Below are 7,779 nucleotides of genomic sequence, written 5' to 3'. Positions count from 1 at the left end.
TAGGCTCCCAACAAACCAGACAGACCACTCACTCTTCCAAGCACACCTTGAGCTCACTGTTCTGCCTCCATAACTTGGTTTACCTTTATGGCATCTAATAATATGTTCTGAGCACCTATTCATGCCAGGCAGAGCACAGGAAACAGGAATACTGGTACACACCCTCCATCTTCTCCGTTCATCTATCTGAAATTCTATCCATTTTCCAAGGCTCGGCTCCAAACCTCACCTCCTCCGTGAAGCCTCCCCAGATGTCTTAGCTAAAATGATCTTTGTTTTCCTCTGAATTCTTCCTACCTCTTGTTCACCAATCAAACCAAATGACTTGTAGCTCTCTGACTTCCCAATTTTTCCCAAGCTTCTTGGCTCTTGTACATGCTGCACGTTTTCCTTCACTCTTTTCCACCTAGCAAACCCCCACTAACTAACCTTTGTACCTCAACTCAGATATCATTTTATTTTGAGAAATTTTCTGTAATTAGCTTGGTCTGGCCTAGGTGTGCTGATGTATGATTAACCTAGGCCTGAAATGGACCCTATGTCTATCTCTGTGGCCTGGGAGGGCATGGACTGGGGGTCTTTTATTCCTGTATCCCACGTACCCAGCCCACAGAGAGTACACCATAAATATTTATTGAATGACAGAATATTGAATACCTGGGGAACTTGCTAGAAAAATCTCAACGACCTTTCAACATGGCTGGTTATGGGAAAAGGATTTGGAAATGAGGCTTTGCTTAGCCATTAAGTGTTCATGGCTGTATTTCGGGTTCGTTGAGTTGATTTTTGAGCTCAGCTGCAGGTAAAGGAACTCTATACACACCCCTTCATTGGTGCCCAAGCATATTTTGGTAATGAAGAAACATTTTAACTGGAGGACGTTCAATTTAGCATTTTGCTAATTGTTCTTTGTCCTCTGTGTAAAAGTCTTATCTCTTTGACAAAACTATAAATTTTTCAAGCTTAGGAACTGCATGTTCTATTTCTTTTGGTTCTCCCACAGCCCCTATTTTGTATTGGGAACGCATAAGCTCCTCAATATTTATTCAGCAGATTTTTGTGGGGAGATATAACTAGCCCCCCAAATTACTGATGGTTTCCTTTGAAAATTACTGCTCTTGTGCATACCAATCTACGAAGCTGCTTCCTTGCCTTGAATGGATAATGAGGCTCCTAGACTTGGACTCTTGGAAGAAGCGAATTCTAAGGAGAACTGCATTCTGGGAGGAATCCTCCATCTCACATTGTTGAACTTGTCTTCCCTTGCGGGGATAGGATTGTGAACCCAGAGTTTCCTGGGACGTCATGATACATCGTGGGGTTTAATCATCCAAGACCTGCCCCACCCTGCTCAAGGGACCCTGGGGACCATGAAGATGTTACCGTGGAGAGAGATAGCATCTTAAGAAAAGAATCCCAGTTTCAAATGATAGTTAGACGACCTCTCTTAGGCTCTGATTTTAAATCTGAGACTCTTGAGAGCATTTACTGAGGGAATCCATCATCCTTTTATTTTGCATTTGCTGGGTCTTACTCAATATTATGACTCCAGGAGAAAAAATACCATGACTAGTACTTGAAATGCTGGCACCTATAGTATCTCGAGTTAATGTTACTTGCAGCTTTATCCACGAACAATCCCGCCGTGAAATACTCAGCTGTAAAAGAAACGAGAGTACTGAGAAGGATTCCTTTGAGTGTCTCTGGCATGCAGAGAGGCGATGGGGATCTGTGTGTGTACGTGTGGGAAAGTGAGGCGGGATGATAAATAGTGTGCTACCTCTCCTTTAAGAGCACGTCCTTTTATTCCTGACACTTAAAAAGACACTGTCAAAAAGATGTTTTACTGATTTGACTTTCTGTGCAGGAGAACGTGCAACAGTTACCTAGTAAGTGGTTTTATAGGGAGTTTCACCCACACGTTATAATAAACTGAGCCCGAAGATAACATATCTTTTGTGCTTTTACAGTGCTTGGATGATAACTGTGAAAAATTATCTAGTGGAGGTTAGCAAACTGTACCTGTGGTCTTTTTCTCATGACCTCTGTATGATAAAGTTTACTATCTTGGAGCATGATGCATTGTCAAATAATAGGTTTGCTTGTCTGGCCAACAAGAAGTAATTGAGGAGTGTTATAGTTTTACAATCCATGTTTCAATGACTCTGCTGCTTTTGAGTTGTTAGACCTGAACAAAATGGGTCAATGTTGAAAGAATAAAGTTTTTTTCTCTCCCCCTGCCCCCATCTCCTACCTTCTTTATGGAGGTGTTTTGAAAGGGAAGGATGGGATCTAGGCCTTGAAGATGATAGTTCTCTGCCTTGGCGTCCCCGGCTTCCAATTTAGGGCTTGAGGTGGGAGACTGTAGTTGTAGCTTAATGACTGAGAGGGAATTTGGATTTCACTTACCAACAAATATCTGTGGAGCACCTTCGTATTCTTTCTGTCCTTGTATTCCTTCTGTCCGTTATTTTGGTTTAAATAGTCTTTGGACCTCAGATCTATGTCTTTAATCAACAATCTTCCCCTCACATTCTTAAGACTTATTAGGAGCAAATCAAAGCTTGGGTGACCTGGCTGAGCTTTTGACACATTAAAAAATGCTTGATTTTGCCACATTCCGTTTTCTTTGGGGCTGGGTCTCACCCAGCATTTTACAAAGTGTGTTAAATACTAGTTTCCTGAGATGCTCTGTGGTGGAATGACTTTGGGAAACATAGCATACCTAATTAATATAAACCCCTATTTTAGTGCCACATGATGAAAATTAACATACAAAAGGCTCAAGGAAGTCCAGTTGTAGAGAAGCACCTTAACCCTAGCAGTTCCCAAAGATGACCACAGAATCCCACCTCACCCCCAACACCCTGCGGAACTAGTGTGCCGCACAATGTTTTTTGGGGGAATTTAAAACAAACTGAGGTTTTGGTGATTTATAAACATAGCCATCATTTTTTCCAGAAAGAAACCATCAGGACGCCAATCACGGCTAAGCAACCTCTCTTCTCCCACCAACATATACATATATGTACTTGTCTTAAAAGTACTGTTGTTGTTTTTTAATAGGGCTATGAAGATTAAAAAACTGAGAGCTTCCTCACATGTTATTTTACTATTATGTGCGCCAAAGAGCTTTTTAGGAAAATAAATAAGAAAAATGACTAGGATTTATATTTGTGTAAGAAGGTTTGATGGACTTATTTGTGCTTGCAGCTGATGGTGGCTACTAAAGATGCAAGGAAGATGTAAGGGCTGGTATCTAAAATATACAAAGAACTCTTAAAACTCAACAGGAGGGCAGCCCAGGTGGCCCAGCGGTTTAGCGCCACCTTCGGTCCAGGGCCTGGTCCTGGAGACCCAGGATCAAGTCCCACATCGGGCTCCCGTATGGAGCCTGCTTCTCCCTCTGTCTGTGTCTCTCTGCCTCTCTCTCTCTCTCTGTCTCTCTCTCTCTCTCATGAATAAATAAATAAAGTCTTTAAAAAAATAAAACTCAACAGGAGGAAAACAACTCAACTAAAAATTGAGCCAAAGACCTTGACAGACACCTCACCAACAAAATATACAGATAGCAAATAAGCGTATAGAAAGATGCTCCACATCACATGTCATCAAGGAAGTGCAAATTAAAACAATGAGATATCACTATGCATCCACCAGAATGGCCAGAATCTGGAACACTGATAACACCGATTGCTGGCGGGTACTTGGGGCAACAGGAATTCTCATACGCTGCTGGTGGGAATACAAAACAGTAGTACAGCCACTTTGGAAGACAGTTTGGCATTTCCTACAAACTAAACATACTCTTACCATATGATCTAGCAATCATGCTCCTTGGTATTTACCCAAAGGAGTTGAAAACTTACTTCCACACAAAAACCTGCACATGGATGTTGATAGCAGCTTTATTCGTAATTACCAAAACCTAGAATCAACTATGATGTCCTTCAGTAGATGAATGGATAAACACACTGTGGTACATCCAGACCGCGAAATATTATTTAGCACCATAGTGAAATAGAGCTATCAAGCCAGGAAAAGACATAGAAGAAACTTAAATGCATGTTACTACAGGAAAGAAGCTACACTGAAAAGGCTACATGTATATGATTCTATGTAACATTCTGGAAAAACTATGAAGACAGTAAAAAATCAGTGGTTGCCAGGAGTGGGGTGGGGCATGGGATGAAAAGGAGATGCACACAGGATGTTTAGGGCAGCAAAAGTACTCTATATGATATTATAATGATAGATATGTTATTATACATTTGCCCAAACCAATAAAATATGCGGCCCTAAGAACGGTCCTAAAGTAAACTTTGGTCTTGGGGGTGATAATGATGTGTCAGTGTAGGTTCATCAGTTGTAACAAATGTACCATTCTGGTGGGAGGTGTTGGTAATGAGGGGAGGCCTTGCATGTGTGTGGTGGGGGGGGTAGGTGGGAAGTCTCTGTACTTTCCCTCAATTTTGCTATGAACCTAAAACTTCTCTAAAAAAACAAAGTCTTAGAGAAAAAAAATACAAGGAGGGGCCTACTGGGCCTGGAGGAGAATTTACTCTGAAAAACAAGTGTTAAGAGTAATTAGCCAAATTCAACAACAGGGTTGTTTGGGGAGGGGGGTCCTTCACTGGAACCCTGGCTGCTACCTGCGCGCAGCACCCTAGTGGTGGCAGTCTCCCTGCAGAAGGATGGCTGTGTGTGAAGTTCAAGCAGCTCTGACTCTGCTTTGGGATGCCTCTCTTAAGATGCTAATGGAGGAGAGGACAGCTGTTTGATAGCCCAGCATATAGTGACAATACCAGGACCCCGGGGAGTGTGATTCAGTCAGTATCCAAGAGGTGGATGATGATGGTGGCTTGGGCGGTGGTCTGGAGGAGCGTGAAGATGGGCCTCGGAGATATGCAGTGGCAGCTATATGGCATGTGGGAAGCAGACAGGATTAATTAAATTGGGAGTGCTGTGGGCTCTCCTCCATCCTCCCAGGGGGGTTGGGAATCTTGAAAGTGGGCCTTGGGGCCAATGGAAGCTGGCTCTAGTATATTAGTAGAACTTAATTTTACTCACAGGGAAAAGGCCATGACGTCCCACCCATTACATAGGTAATTATGCTCCTGACCAATCCAGTCCACTGTTGCAGATAAACAGACAACAACCTCAGGGAGTGCAGTTCGGACATCATATAAAAACCCATAAGACAGATGTATTAGTTACTCATTGCCGTGTAACAAATTACCCCAGATCTTAATGGCTTAAAACAATAATACGTATCTCACTCAGTAGGTCACAAACTTGGGAGTAGCTTAGTTGGGTGACTCTGCCTCAGAGGCTCTCATGTGGTGCAAGCCAAGAAGTTGGCTGAGGCTGCAGTCTTCTGAAGCCTTGATGGGCAGGAGGATCCACTTCCAAGATGCTCCCTCACAAGGCTGGGGGCAACCTGGTTAGCTATTGGTAGGAGGTCTGAGTTCCTCAACCTGAGAATCTTCCATAGGTCCGCCGCCTGAATGACGTCATAATGGCAGCTGGTTTTTCTCAGAGCGAGTGATCCAAGAGGAAGGCCACAGGGCCTTTTATCACCCCACCTTGGAAGTCACACACTTCCCTTTGTTAGAAGTGTGTCACTGAATCCAGACCACACACAAGGAGAAGGGTGTCAAGCTCCACCTTTTGAAGAGAGAAGCACTGAAAAAATTGTAGACATGTTTTTAAACCACCACAATGGTGGTTCGCTTGTATTAAATCCCCTCAAGAGGTTAAAGGGTTAACAAGAATGTCAGGAAGCCTGTGAGAGAAGGACTTTATTTGGAGCAAGGTGTGGATAAATTTGCTGGCCTGCCCAGAGGTGAAATCTATTGTGAGTCATAGACATTCTTTTTTATTTATTTTGAAATCAAAAGATGGGCTCCAGACATGACTGCTTGTTAAATTGGATGAAATTAAAAATAGCTTAAACGTTTGGGAAGAGGGGGGAGCTGATTAGTTCTCAGGATATATTAAATGTCCTCACATGAGAAGGGAGTCAGCTATTGGGAAGGGCTGCTTTGGAAAACATATGCTGTGTCAAACTCCGCCAGCAGATGCAGAATCTGCTGCTAAAGTTAGCTCCCTGAGAACAGAGCTGGATGGGCTGCCATCACAGATGTCTCTGGAACCAGCACCCGAGACAAATATAATTCTTACCACTGGAAAGCAAGGCCTCACACAAGAGCCTTCTCGCCCTGGTGGAGGGGTTGGAGGGAGGTGCGAAGGCAGATTTATGACCCCAAATGCTGACTCTTCTGTGATTCTTCAGGATAACAGATGATTTTAAAGCCACGAGGCATCCTGGTATTTTGCATTTCTAAATTTGAGAATCCCTCATAAGGTGAATTCATGTTACCTTAAGCGGAACCCATGCTGTGTAAAATCCAAGGCCTGATTGGAAAAGTTTTGAAACACGTATTTTGAGATTTATAGTCTGAAATATTGGAAGCAGAGGAGGGTTCCAAATGCCTAAAACGGTAGAGGGGGAGTTTGAAAACCACAATAATGAGGAATGATTTAAATTATTTCATTAGTGCAGGAACCAAAACTTTCCCCAAACAAGAAGGGGACCCAGTTTCATGGCCAATGACAGACAGAAGATGTCACGTGCTGAGCTTCCAGTACATTACAGAGCAGGATTTCTCCAAAGTGGGTTCCACAGAATTGAGTCTCCAGGGATGCCTCACAAGAGAACGGTTCTCTGATAAATGATGCCGGGGAATGATGCAAGCACAGTCCCCCTCTTGGAGGGTCACAGGGCACATCAGCCTTTTAGTGGCCCTGAGAGACTCTTCAGTGAAGAAATCTATTTAATTTTGTTTAGCTCCTTAGTTCCCAAACATAAAGTCATGGATTTTTTTCCTCCTCTATATTCAATTAATCTTCAGCCTTATTTCTACCTTTTTGGAATATCAGCTTCATGTGAGCAGGTCTCTGTCTGTTTTATTCATCCTTATAACCCCACAGCCTGGAACCATTCACAAAAGCCCGATGAAGTAATGGAGCTTAAGACCCTTCCAAGGCCTGGAACCTACTTTTGGATTCATAATTTTGCATTCTTTCTGTTAGAAGGGACTTCCATGATTGTTAACATCTTCGGGTCCCACAAAACCTAGATGTACCCTTGCCTGGAACACATGAGGTGCTCCATAAATCACTGTGGAATAAATGACTGGATACCATAAAACCAGCATTCCTTGGAATACACATTGGGCAACACCTTCTTAGAGACACGAGACTACGGCAAGAGGACCCAATGGTTAATGTTGACATCAGATCGGGGAGGTAATGAGACAGGAATAGTCTTACCTGGGCAAGGAAATAACTGCAAAATATTAGAGCTGGAAATGAAGTCCAATTGATCTACGATAGATGACAAGGGCTTACCAGTGTCCTGTGTTCTCACCAGTTAGGATTTATCTGATATGATGTTAGAGGATTTCATTATGAGGCCTTAGAGGGCCACAAAAATCACGATGTGGGGGCACCTGAGTGGCTCAGTGGCTGAGCGCCTGTCTTCGGCTCAGGTCAAGATCCCAGGGTCCCGGGATCGAGTCCCACATCGGGCTCCCTGCATGGAGCCTGCTTCTCCCTCTGCCTGTGTCTCTGCCTCTCTCTGTGTCACTCATGAATCAATAAATAAAATCTTAAAAAAAAAATCACGATGCGGTATTTAGCCATCTGCCTTAGCCGCCGAGGTTCCTGAGAAGCCAAGTCCTGGTGCTGCTGAAGAGAGACCCTCCGTAGTTCCTC

General features: G+C 43.3%; 2 long non-coding RNA genes across 2 annotated transcripts; one reads left to right on the top strand and one right to left on the bottom strand.

Moving 5' to 3' along the window:
- Positions 1 to 1,484: 1,484 nt before the first annotated feature.
- Positions 1,485 to 5,504, bottom strand: LOC144324213 (uncharacterized). The gene is made up of 3 exons (XR_013389736.1): positions 5,280 to 5,504; positions 2,255 to 2,382; positions 1,485 to 1,658 (listed from the first exon to the last, which is right to left on the bottom strand). It is a non-coding gene; the product is annotated as an uncharacterized LOC144324213 (long non-coding RNA).
- On the top strand, positions 5,283 to 6,896 carry LOC144324214 (uncharacterized). The gene is made up of 2 exons (XR_013389737.1): positions 5,283 to 5,857; positions 6,561 to 6,896. It is a non-coding gene; the product is annotated as an uncharacterized LOC144324214 (long non-coding RNA).
- Positions 6,897 to 7,779: the final 883 nt, after the last annotated feature.

This window comes from Canis aureus, chromosome 11 (assembly GCF_053574225.1).
Source record: "Canis aureus isolate CA01 chromosome 11, VMU_Caureus_v.1.0, whole genome shotgun sequence".
NCBI lineage: Eukaryota > Metazoa > Chordata > Mammalia > Carnivora > Canidae > Canis > Canis aureus.
Note: the sequence above shows the minus strand (reverse complement) of the source record. Positions and strands in the feature narration are given on the sequence as shown.